Below are 13,874 nucleotides of genomic sequence, written 5' to 3'. Positions count from 1 at the left end.
AGATTGAGGGAGATTATCAGTAATATCAGTGGTCTTGTATGTCTTCCATTTTCTGATAATTGCTCCCACAGTTGATTTTTTCACACCAAGCTGCTTGCCTATTGTGGATTCACTCTTCCCAGTCTGGTGCAGGTCTACAAATATTTTCCTGGTGTCTTTCGACAGCTCTTTGGTCTTGGCCATAGTGGAGTTTGGAGTCCGACTGAGGCTGTGGACAGGTGTCTTTTATACAGATAAGTTCAAACAAGTGCCATTAATACAGGTAACGAGGAGGACGACAGACGAGCTTCTTAAAGAAAAAGTTACAGGTCTGTGAGAGCGAGAGATCTTCCTTGTTTGAAGTGACCAAATACTTATTTTCCACCATAATTTACAAATAAATTATTTAGAATTCCTACAATGTGAATTCCTGGATTTTTTTTCACATTCTGTCTCTCACAGTTGAAGTGTACCTATGATGAAAATTACAGACCTCTGTCATCATTTTAAGTGGGAGAACTTGCACAATCGGTGGCTGACTAAATACTTTTTGCCCCACTGTATATTTTTAATTTTCCTGACGGAACTCTCCTGAAGGAATCAATAAAGTACATATACATAAATACACATATATATATACACATTTTTACATATATGAACCAGGGTTGTGCGCAAAAATGGTACTATACACTGAAAAGTACCAGTTTGCCGTATTTTTTCGTTACAGGCATGACGGACAGTTGTCGTCACGTCATGACGTTGCTGGTTTTACGAGCTAGAAGAGCATGTTGGGCAGTGCAGTGGCTTGTCCTGGCATGCTGCCAACAGTTGTTCTGGCAGAACTTACTGCCCATAAAACGCGGGTTCGAGCCTGTGCCGTGACAGAAATCCCCTGAAGAGCAGGGAAACCTGTGAAACAGGCTTGTATGGATGAAATAGCCTGTGTTTTTCCTGACCTAACTATATATATAAAATTATAGAGGTTGCCCTCTAGTGGGCTCTTCGGACCAACACACACTGCCAGAATAGCCCGGAATTCAGGGTATAACACTTTTATTTTCATTCAATGTGCCGATGCTCTCCTCTCTGAGCTGCTACCTTACCGTGGTAGAGGAGTTTGCGTGTCCCAATGATCCTAGGAGCTATGTTGTCTGGGGGCTTTCATGCCCCCTGGTAGGGTCTCCCAAGACAAACAGGTCCTAGGTGAGTGATCAGACAAAGAGCAGCTCAAAGACTTCTTTGGAATTACAACAAAATGAACCCAGATTTCCCTCGCCCGGACGTGGGTCACCGGGGCCCCGCTCTGGAGCCAGGCCCGGAGTTGGGGCACGATGGCGAGCGCCTGGTGGTCGGGCCTGTCCCCATGGGGCCCGACCGGGCACAGCCCGAAGAGGCAACGTGGGTCATCCCTCCAATGGGCTCACCACTCATAGGAGGGGCCATAGAGGTCGGGTGCATTGTGAGCTGGGCGGCAGCCGAAGGCAGGGCACTTGGCGGTCCGATCCTCGGCTACAGAAGCTAGCTCTTGGGACGTGGAACGTCACCTCACTGGGGGGGAAGGAGCCTGAGCTAGTGCGCGAGGTAGAGAAGTTCCGGCTGGATATAGTCGGACTCACCTCGACGCACAGCAAGGGCTCTGGAACCACTTCTCTCGAGAGGGACTGGACCCTCTTCCACTCTGGCGTTGCCGGCAGTGAGAGGCGACGGGCTGGGGTGGCAATTCTCGTTGCCCCCCGGCTCAAAACCTGCACGTTTGAGTTCAACCCAGTGGACGAGAGGGTAGCTTCCCTTCGCCTTCGGGTGGGGGGACGGGTCCTGACTGTTGTTTGTGCTTACGCACCAAACAGCAGTTCAGAATACCCACCCTTTTTGGGAACACTCGAGGGAGTACTGGAAAGTGCTCCTCCGGGTGATTCCCTTGTCCTACTAGGAGACTTCAACGCTCATGTTGGCAACGACAGTGAAACCTGGAGAGGCGTGATTGGGAAGAATGGTCGCCCGGATCTAAACCCGAGTGGTGTTTTGTTATTGGACTTTTGTGCTCGTCACGGATTGTCCATAACAAACACCATGTTCAAACATAAGGGTGTCCATATGTGCACTTGGCACCAGGACACCCTAGGCCGCAGTTCCATGATCGACTTTGTAGTTGTGTCATCGGATTTGCGGCCTTATGTTTTGGACACTCGGGTGAAGAGAGGGGCGGAGCTTTCTACCGATCACCACCTGGTGGTGAGTTGGCTGCGATGGTGGGGGAGGATGCCAGACAGACCTGGCAGGCCCAAACGCATTGTGAGGGTCTGCTGGGAACGTCTGGCAGAGTCTCCTGTCAGAGAGAGTTTCAATTCACACCTCCGGGAGAACTTTGAACATGTCACGAGGGAGGTGCGGGACATTGAGTCCGAGTGGACCATGTTCCGAACCTCTATTGTCGAGGCGGCTGATTGGAGCTGTGGCCGCAAGGTTGTTGGTGCCTGTCGTGGCGGTAATTCCAGAACCCGTTGGTGGACACCAGCAGTGAGGGATGCCGTCAAGCTGAAGAAGGAGTCCTATCGGGTTCTTTTGGCTCATAGGACTCCGGAGGCAGTGGACGGGTACCGACGGGCCAAGCGGTGTGCGGCTTTAGCGGTCGCGGAGGCAAAAACTCGGACATGGGAAGAGTTCGGGGAAGCCATGGAAAACGACTTCCGGACGGCTTCGAAGCGATTCTGGACCATCATACGGCGCCTCAGGAAGGGGAAGCAGTGCACTATCAACACCGTGTATGGTGGGGATGGTGTTCTGCTGACTTCGACTGCGGATGTTGTGGATCGGTGGAGGGAATACTTCGAAGACCTCCTCAATCCCAACAAACACGTCTTTCTTTGAGGAAGCGGTGCCTGGGGAATCTGTAGTGGACTCTCCTATTTCTGGGGCTGAGGTCGCTGAGGTAGTTAAAAAGCTCCTCGGCGGCAAGGCCCCGGGGGTGGATGAGACCCGCCCGGAGTTCCTTAAGGCTCTGGATGCTGTGGGGCTGTCTTGGTTGACAAGACTCTGCAGCATCGCGTGGACATCGGGGGCGGTACCTCTGGATTGGCAGACTGGGGTGGTGGTCCCTCTCTTTAAGAAGGGGGACCGGAGGGTGTGTTCCAACTATCGTGGGATCACACTCCTCAGCCTTCCCGGTAAGGTTTATTCAGGTGTACTGGAGAGGAGGCTTCGCCGGATAGTCGAACCTCGGATTCAGGAGGAACAGTGTGGTTTTCGTCCTGGTCGTGGAACTGTGGACCAGCTCTATACTCTCGGCAGGGTTCTTGAGGGTGCATGGGAGTTTGCCCAACCAGTCTACAAGTGCTTTGTGGACTTGGAGAAGGCATTTGACCGTGTCCCTCGGGAAGTCCTGTGGGGAGTGCTCAGAGAGTATGGGGTATCGGACTGTCTTATTGTGGCAGTCCGCTCCCTGTATGATCAGTGTCAGAGCTTGGTCCGCATTGCTGGCAGTAAGTCGGACACGTTTCCAGTGAGGGTTGGACTCCGCCAAGGCTGTCCTTTGTCACCGATTCTGTTCATAACTTTTATGGACAGAATTTCTAGGCGCAGCCAAGGCGTTGAGGGGTTTCGGTTTGGTGGCCACGGGATTAGGTCTCTGCTTTTTGCAGATGATGTAGTCCTGATGGCTTCATCTGGCCGGGATCTTCAGCTCTCACTGGATCGGTTCGCTGCCGAGTGTGAAGCGACCGGAATGAGAATCAGCACCTCCAAGTCCGAGTCCATGGTTCTCGCCCGGAAAAGGGTGGAGTGCCATCTCCGGGTTGGGGAGGAGACCCTGCCCCAAGTGGAGGAGTTCAAGTACCTAGGAGTCTTGTTCACGAGTGGGGGAAGAGTGGATGGTGAGATCGACAGGCGGATCGGTGCGGCGTCTTCAGTAATGCGGACGTTGTATCGATCCGTTGTGGTGAAGAAGGAGCTGAGCCGGAAGGCAAAGCTCTCAATTTACCGGTCGATCTACGTTCCCATCCTCACCTATGGTCATGAGCTTTGGGTCATGACCGAAAGGATAAGAACACGGGTACAAGCGGCCGAAATGAGTTTCCTCCGCCGGGTGGCGGGGCTCTCCCTTAGAGATAGGGTGAGAAGCTCTGCCATCCGGGAGGAGCTCAACGTAAAGCCGCTGCTCCTCCACATCGAGAGGAGCCAGATGAGGTGGTTCGGGCATCTGGTCAGGATGCCACCCGAACGCCTCCCTAGGGAGGTGTTTAGGGCACGTCCAGCTGGTAGGAGGCCACGGGGAAGACCCAGGACACGTTGGGAAGACTATGTCTCCCGGCTGGCCTGGGAACGCCTCGGGATCCCCCGGGAAGAGCTAGACGAAGTGGCTGGAAATAGGGAAGTCTGGGCTTCCCTGCTTAGGCTGCTGCCCCCGCGACCCGACCTCGGATAAGCGGAAGATGATGGATGGATGGATGGATGGATGGATGCCGATGCTTTTGCTTTCCAGCAAAATGTCTTTCTCTCCTACGTCCGCTCAGCAGCATCTCCAACTCCAACTGTGTGTTTCATCCAGGCTGCTGCTAATGAAGGCGACAGGTGATTAGATAACAAGGCCCACCTGGGCCATCTATGCATCTGTCGCTATCTTCAAGGCCAGTCCTGGCACACCCCGTTTTGTGGAAGGCCCGCAGGCCACGCCCCCCTCCTCAATAATATATATAGTGGTTTATCCCTTATTCAGTGCCAATGATAGTCACTCACACACTAGCTGTGGTGAAACTACCCTCTGCATTTGACCCATCCCTACAGCAGCAGCGGTGGGCGCACCCGGTAATCATTTGGTGATTTTACCCCCAATTCCAACCCTTGATGCTGAATACCAACCAGAGAGGTAATGAGTCCCATTTTTATAGTCTGTGGTATGATTCGGGCGGGGTTTGAACTCACGACCTACCGATCTCAGGGGGGACACTAACCACAAGGCCACTGATACCGGGGTAAAGCGAAATATACGTTAGGTCAGGAAAAACACGGAGGATATTTCATCCGTACAAGCCTGTTTCCCTGCTCTTCAGGGGGGAATCCCCCTGACTTAACGTGTGTGAGTGTGTGTGTGTGTATTGTAAAATATTAGTATTTCCCACATCCCGTTCGGGGTCGCGGGGGGTGCTGGAGCCTATCTCAGCTGCATTCGGGCGGAAGGCGGGGTACACCCACATGTCCAATAGTAATCTTTTCACACTTCATTAGTGCAATAAGAGAGGGTTACATAACGGATGGGAAGCATCCAGCCGATTGAATGGCTGTTGTCGTGGGAAAGAGTCGTTGCGTAGTGTTGCTTTAAATCTCACTTAACGCCTCCTTTGATGTACAGCCTCGCGGGCGCGGTGTATAATCCCGAGACGTGCTCGGCCTCAACACAGCTGACGAGATGGAAGCGGCGGCCAAACGGCGTTGAACGAGGCGGCGGCATGTGCGTCCACCTTGTCATGTGCTGCCTGTGGATGGATGAGGGCCTGCCCGCTGTATTCAAAAGTCATTCATCCTCCGCCGTGCGTCTTTAAATAGTCTGCCCAGGGAAGCGCTGTCTGCCGTTTGATTGATTCTATATTGCCTTTTTGTCGCTAATTAAAACAAACCTCGCCCGCAGCGTTTGGATCCATCTGGAAAGCGCGGGAGAGTACATTTTGTCTTGGGGGGGGGAAGTACCTGTGGCATCAGGTATGCAATAAATAATGTGCCATCTGGTGGCTGCCTCCAAGGAAGCCACCAGAGACTTCATTAAAGTTGCAGTATCAGATATTCCTGCCATGAAATGACAGCTAGAAGAAATCCTTGCATCTGTTTGATGGACACAGATTCCTCTTAAAAGGGGAAACAACACAGGTGCGTTTTGATGGCGAATCAACATGTTTTTATTGTTTTGGAAAGATGCCTGGCCATTGTTTCCTAATATTTGTTGCCAGCAGGGTGTCCACACTTTTTACACTGCAGGGGCCATTTTGATATTTTTCATTTTTAAAACCAATACAATATATATTTTTTTCTTTTCTTCTTTGAGGATCCCCTCAAGTTGGTTTCAGTTACAAAATGTTTAATATGGATATTTATTTTTTTCATTTTTCAACACTTAAATATCTATCTCCACGTCAAATCTGTCGCTATAAAGTACATTATGTTTTATTATGTTTAATGCCCTTTTTGTCAAAACCCTGTTTGTTATGGAAAAAATATGCAATATCTGCCACCAAAAAAAATAATCCATAACTTTGTTGATTTCAATGCATTACTATTTTTGAACAGTTGGCAGTTTAAAAAGATTTCACTTAATCTCTTGTATACAAAAGGGTCCCCTCTCATAAGAGAGAACACCTAACTATCTATCTATACACACACACATACATACATATACATACATACATACATACATACATACATACATACATACATACATATATATATATATATGTATATATATATGTACCGATCCGTTGTGGTGAAGAAGGAGCTGAGCCGGAAGGCAAAGCTCTCAATTTACCGGTCGATCTACGTTCCCATCCTCACCTATGGTCATGAGCTTTGGGTCATGACCGAAAGGATAAGATCACGGGTACAAGCGGCCGAAATGAGTTTCCTCCGCCGGGTGGCGGGGCTCTCCCTTAGAGATAGGGTGAGAAGCTCTGCCATCCGGGAGGGACTCAAAGTAAAGCCGCTGCTCCTCCACATCGAGAGGAGCCAGATGAGGTGGTTCGGGCATCTGGTCAGGATGCCACCCGAACGCCTCCCTAGGGAGGTGTTTAGGGCACGTCCAACCGGTAGGAGGCCACGGGGAAGACCCAGGACACGTTGGGAAGACTATGTCTCCCGGCTGGCCTGGGAACGCCTCGGGATCCCCCGGGAAGAGCTAGACGAAGTGGCTGGGGAGAGGGAAGTCTGGGTTTCCCTGCTTAGGCTGTTGCCCCCGCGACCCGACCTCGGATAAGCGGAAGATGATGGATGGATATATATATATATATGTATATATATATATATATATATATATATATATATATATATACACACACACACACACACACACACACACATATACATATATGTACATATATATTAGGGGTGTGGGAAAAAAATTTATTCAAATCGAATCGTTTACATTGTGCGATTCAGAATAGATTCTCTTTTTTTTTAATCTTTTTTTTTTTTAATATATATATATTTTTTTTTAATCAATCCAACAAACCACTACACAGCAATACCCTAACAATGCAATCCAATTCCAAAACCAAACCTGACCCAGCAACACTCAGAACTGCAATAAACAGAGCAATTGAGAGGAGACACAAACACGACACAGAACAAACCAAAAGTAATGAAACAAAAATTAATATTATCAACAACAGTATCAATATTAATTATAATTTCAGCTTAGCAGTGATTAAAAATCTCTCACTGACATTATCATTAGACACTTATAAAAATAATTTAAAAAGAACAATAGTGTCACAGTGGCTTACACTTGCATTGCATCTCATAAGCTTGACAACACACTGTGTCCAATGTTTTTACAAAGATAAAATAAGTTATATTTTTGGTTCGTTTAATAGTTAAAACAAATTTACATTATTGCAATCAGTTGATAAAACATTGTCCTTTACAATTATAATAGTTTTTTTTTTTTTTTAAATCTACTACTCTGCTAGCATGTCAGCAGACTGGGGTAGATCCTGCTGAAATCCTATGTATTGAATGAATACAGCATCGTTTTGAATTGCAAAAATATCGTTTTCGAATCGAAAATCGAATCGAAAAAAAATCGAGATATTAGCGAATCGTGACCCCAAGAATAGATATTGAATTGAATCGTGGGACACCCAAAGATTCACAGCCCTAATACACACAGATATATATATATACATATATATATATATATATATATATATATATATATATATATATATATATATATATATGTCTTGATTGGATTATCCAGAAAATAGTGCTCGATACCGTGGTAGAGCGCAATATGTAGGTGTGGGAAAAAAAAAATCACAAGACTAATTCATCTCTACAGATCTGTTTCATGAGGGGTTCCCTCAATCATCAGGAGATTTTAATGGAAGCATTCAACAAGAACAACATTAAATTGAGCTACAGCTGTATGAATAACATGCAACAAATCATTTCAAACCACAACAAAGCAATTGCAAAAGGACTGCCTACCCCCAGACTAAACGACTCTGAAACCAATAATGAATGTAACTGTCGCAAGAAACCTGATTGCCCTCTCAACGGAAGGTGCTTACAGACATCAGTCGTTTACCAAGCAAAGGTAATACGCAAGGACATTAACACATCCGACACGTACGTAGGATTAACCGAAGGAGCGTTCAAAACAAGATGGAATAATCACAACGCCTCCTTTAGAAACCAGACTTTGCAGAATTCTACAGAACTCAGCAAACACATTTGGAACCTCAAAGACAATAATGTTGAATATTCAATAACATGGCAAATTCTTGCATCCAGCACACCTTACAACAGTGGTAATAAAAGATGCAACCTATGCTTAAAAGAGAAACTGTTTATTATATATCATCCAGATCTATCATCCCTCAACAAGCGCAGTGAAATCATTTCAACATGTCGTCACAGACGGAAACACCTCCTAGGTAACACATGAGCCAATCACCACACCCTACGCCTGCCTGTACCCACCTACTCTGTGCTCTATATAAACCATTGTATGTGAATGCTTCCATTAAAATCTCCTGATGATTGAGGGAACCCCTCATGAAATAGATCTGTAGAGATGAAGTAGTCTTGTGATTTTTTTTCCCCACACCTACATATATATATATATATATATATATATATATATATATATATATATATACATACGTATATACACACACACACATACACACACATATTTAAAAATTTGGTCCTCAAACTTATTTGCGGAAATTTTAATATTAAATATAAATACAATACTACAAGACCAAAATCAACAAAAAGAAACAAATGTTCCCTTTCATTATATCACATACAGTTGTTGTGCAAACTTACAGTAACTAAACAAATGTTGGCATGTACTCTCTTGGGTGTTAAACAATCTTTGTGAAATGTAAATGTGTGTGTGTATATATATATATATATATATATATATATATATGTATAAATAAAATACACACACATACACCTCTAAATGCATATAGATGTGTGTGTATATATAATATGTCACATACAGTTGTTGCGCAAACATAACTAAAAAAAAGTTGGCACGTGCTGGTTTGAGTATTAAATAAACAATCTTTGTGATTAAACTGTACAAAAAGGTTAGATATCATTAATATGAATCCGATCAAGATTCAGACTTTTCACACTGCCAGGTGATTGCCATGTTTTTGGCCCGTTTGTGACATGTATCTGATCATTTCACATCCATGTGAAAAGTGCAAATCTAATTTTTATTTTTAATTTCAAACTCAACCCACACATTTTTTGTATCCGATATGGAACCGATGCAACATCAGTCTGAACCACCGTGTCGCGTTAAACCAACCGGTAGTGGAAATAACGTCATCTGTAACATTCTTGGCCAAATAAACGGTCGAGAGAATAAATCTTGCAGGGAACATTTGAAGAGAAGTCAAGTCAGTGCCCACTTACTCCTTGGAACATGAACGCCTCACAGACTGAGAGCCAAGGTTCTTTTCGTCTTCCTTTCCAATCTCCCACGCCAAAGAATTTGGGATAGAAAACATCGAATCCGGTTGCACAAAGTCCTTGAAATTGCCACAAATGTGCCAGGACTGAGACCTACTAGAACCGAGCCATGTTTAGCACCGTAAACACTGCGGCATGTGCCGTTAGGTTCAGGGACCCACGTCGCTCACATTAGGGATCACTGGGAAAGACTACGTTAATTTCAGGGACCCATGTCGTTCACATTAGGGATCACTGTGAAAAACTACGATAGGTTCAGGGACCCATGTCGTTCACATTAAGGATCACTGGGAAAGACTACGTTAATTTCATGGACACATGTCGTTCACATTAGGGGTCACTGTGAAAGACTACGTTAATTTCATGGACACATGTCGTTCACATTAGGGGTCACTGTGAAAAACTACGATAGGTTCAGGGACCCATGTCGTTCACATTAAGGATCACTGGGAAAGACTACGTTAAGTTCAGGGACCCATGTCGCTCACATTAGGGAGCACTCTGAAAGACTGCGTTAAGTTCAGGGAACCATGTCGTTCACATCAGGGATCACTGGGCAATGCTACTACGTTAGGTTCAGAGACCCATGTCACTCAAATTAAGGATCACTGGAAAAGACTATGTTAGGTTCAGGGACCATGTCGCTCAAATTAGGGATCACTGTGAAAGAATTTGTTAAGTTCAGGGACCCATGTCGTTCACATTAGGGATCACTAGGCAATACTACTACATTAGGTTCAGGGACCCATGTCGCTCAAAATAGGGATCACTGGAAAAGACTACGTTAGGTTCAGGGACCCATGTCGCTCACATTAGGGATCACTGGGAAAGACTACGTTATGTTCAGGGACCCATGTCGTTCACATTAGGGATCACTGGGAAAGACTACGTTATGTTCAGGGACCCATGTCACTCAAATTAGGGATCACTGGAAAAGACTACGTTAGGTTCAGGGACCCATGTCGCTCACATTAGGGATCACTGGGAAAGACTACGTTATGTTCAAGGACCCATGTCATTCACATTAGGGATCACTGGGAAAGACTACGTTAGGTTCAGGGACCATGTCGCTCACATTAGGGATCCGGTGAAAGACTACGTTAGGTTCAGGGAACCATGTCGCTCACATTAAGGATTACTGGGAAAAACTACGTCAGATTCAGAGACCCATGTTGTTCACATTAGGGATCACTGCGGAAGACTACGTTAAGTTCAGGGACCATGTCGTTCACTTTAGGGATCACTGGGAAAAACTACGTTAGGTTCAGGGACCCATGTCGCTCACATTAGGGATCACTGGGAAAGACTACGTTAGGTTCAGGGCCCCATATCGCTCACATTAGGGATCACTGGGAAAGACTATGTTAGGTTCAGGGACCATGTCGCTCACATTAGGGTTCCGGTGAAAGACTACGTTAGGTTCAGGGACCCATGTCGCTCACGTTAGGGATCACTGGGAAAAACTATGTCAGGTTCAGAGACCCATGTTGTTCACATTAGGGATCACTGGGGAAGACTACGTTAAGTTCAGGGACCATGTCGTTCACATTAAGGATCCGGTGAAAGACTACGTTAGGTTCAGGGACCCATGTCGCTCACATTAGGGATCACTGGGAAAAACTACGTCAGGTTCAGAGACCCATGTTGTTCACATTAGGGATCACTGGGGAAGATTACGTTAAGTTCAGGGATCATGTCGTTCACATTAGGGATCACTGGGAAAGACTATGTTAGGTCAGGGACCCATGTTGTTCACATTAGGGATCACTGGGAAAGACTTTGTTAGGTCAGGGACCCATTAGGGATCCGGTGAAAGACTACGTTAGGTTCAGGGACCCATGTCGTTCACATTAGGGATCACTGTGAAAGACTACGTTAGGTTCAAGGATCATTTCGTTCACATTAGGGATCACTGGGACTATGTTATATTGGGGGACCCAGGTTGTTCATATTAGGGATCACTGGGGAAGATTACGTTAAGTTCAGGGATCATGTCGTTCACATTAGGGATCACTGGGAAAGACTATGTTAGGTCAGGGACCCATGTTGTTCACATTAGGGATCACTGGGAAAGACTTTGTTAGGTCAGGGACCCATTAGGGATCCGGTGAAAGACTACGTTAGGTTCAGGGACCCATGTCGTTCACATTAGGGATCACTGTGAAAGACTACGTTAGGTTCAAGGACCCATGTCGCTCACATTAGGGATCACTGGGAAAAACTACGTCAGGTTCAGAGACCCATGTTGTTCACATTAGGGATCACTGGGGAAGACTACGTTAAGTTCAGGGACCATGTCGTTCACATTAGGGATCACTGGGACTATGTTAGGTTAGGGGACCAATGTTGTTCATATTAGGGATCACTGGGAAAGACTACAATAGGTTCAGGGACCCATGTCGCTCAAATTAGGGATCACTGGGAAAAACTACATTAGGTTCAGGGACCAATGTCGTTCACATTAGGGATCACTGTGAAAGACCACGTTAAGTTCAGGGACCCATGTCGTTCACATTAGGGATCACTGGGAAAAACTACGTTAGGTTCAGGGACCCATGTCGCTCACATTAGGGATCACTGGGAAAGACTAGGTTATGTTCAGGGACCCATGTCGTTCACATTAGGAATCACTGGGAAAGGACTATGTTAGGTTCAGGGACCATGTCGCTCACATTAGGGTTCCGGTGAAAGACTACGTTAGGTTCAGCGACCCATGTCGCTCACATTAGGGATCACTGGGAAAAACTACGTCAGGTTCAGAGACCCATGTTGTTCACATTAGGGATCACTGGGGAAGACTATGTTAAGTTCAGGGACCATGTCGTTCACATTAGGGATCACTGGGCCTATGTTAGGTTAGGGGACCCATGTTGTTCATATTAGGGATCACTGAGGAAGACTACGTTAAGTTCAAGGATCATGTCGTTCACATTAGGGATCACTGGGAAAGACTATGTTAGGTCTGGGACCCATGTTGTTCACATTAGGGATCACTGGGAAAGACTTTGTTAGGTCAGGGACCCATTAGGGATCCGGTGAAAGACTACGTTAGTTTCAGGGACCCATGTCACTCAAATTAAGGATCACTGGAAAAGACTATGTTAGGTTCAGGGACCATGTCGCTCAAATTAGGGATCACTGTGAAAGAATTCGTTAAGTTCAGGTACCCATGTCGTTCACATTAGGGATCACTGGAAAAGACTATGTTAGGTTCAGGGACCATGTCGCTCAAATTAGGGATCACTGTGAAAGAATTCGTTAAGTTCAGGGACCCATGTCGTTCACATTAGGGATCACTGGAAAAGACTATGTTAGGTTCAGGGACCATGTCGCTCAAATTAGGGATCACTGTGAAAGAATTCGTTAAGTTCAGGGACCCATGTCGTTCACATTAGGGATCACTAGGCAATACTACTACATTAGGTTCAGGGACCCATGTCGCTCAAAATAGGGATCACTGGAAAAGACTACGTTAGGTTCAGGGACCCATGTCGCTCACATTAGGGATCACTGGGAAAGACTACGTTATGTTCAGGGACCCATGTCGTTCACATTAGGGATCACTGGGAAAGACTATGTTATGTTCAGGGACCATGTCGCTCACATTAGGGTTCCGGTGAAAGACTACGTTAGGTTCAGGGACCCATGTCGCTCACATTAGGGATCACTGGGAAAAACTACGTCAGGTTCAGAGACCCATGTTGTTCACATTAGGGATCACTGGAGAAGACTACGTTAAGTTCAGGGATCATGTTGTTCACAGTAGGGATCACTGGGACTATGTTAGGTTAGGGGACCCAGGTTGTTCATATTAGGGATCACTGGGGAAGACTACGTTAAGTTCAGGGATCATGTCGTTCACATTAGGGATCACTGGGAAAGACTATGTTAGGTCAGGGACCCATGTTGTTCACATTAGGGATCACTGGGAAAGACTTTGTTAGGTCAGGGACCCATTAGGGATCCGGTGAAAGACTACGTTAGGTTCGGGGACCCATGTCGTTCACATTAGGGATCACTGGGGAAGACTACGTTAAGTTCAGGGACCATGTCGTTCACATTAGGGATCACTGGGACTATGTTAGGTTAGGGGACCCAGGTTGTTCATATTAGGGATCACTGGGGAAGACTACGTTAAGTTCAGGGATCATATCGTTCACATTAGGGATCACTGGGAAAGACTATGTTAGGTCAGGGGCCCA

This window comes from Nerophis ophidion, linkage group LG18, assembly GCF_033978795.1.
Source record: "Nerophis ophidion isolate RoL-2023_Sa linkage group LG18, RoL_Noph_v1.0, whole genome shotgun sequence".
Classification (NCBI taxonomy): Eukaryota; Metazoa; Chordata; class Actinopteri; order Syngnathiformes; family Syngnathidae; genus Nerophis; species Nerophis ophidion.
Note: the sequence above shows the minus strand (reverse complement) of the source record.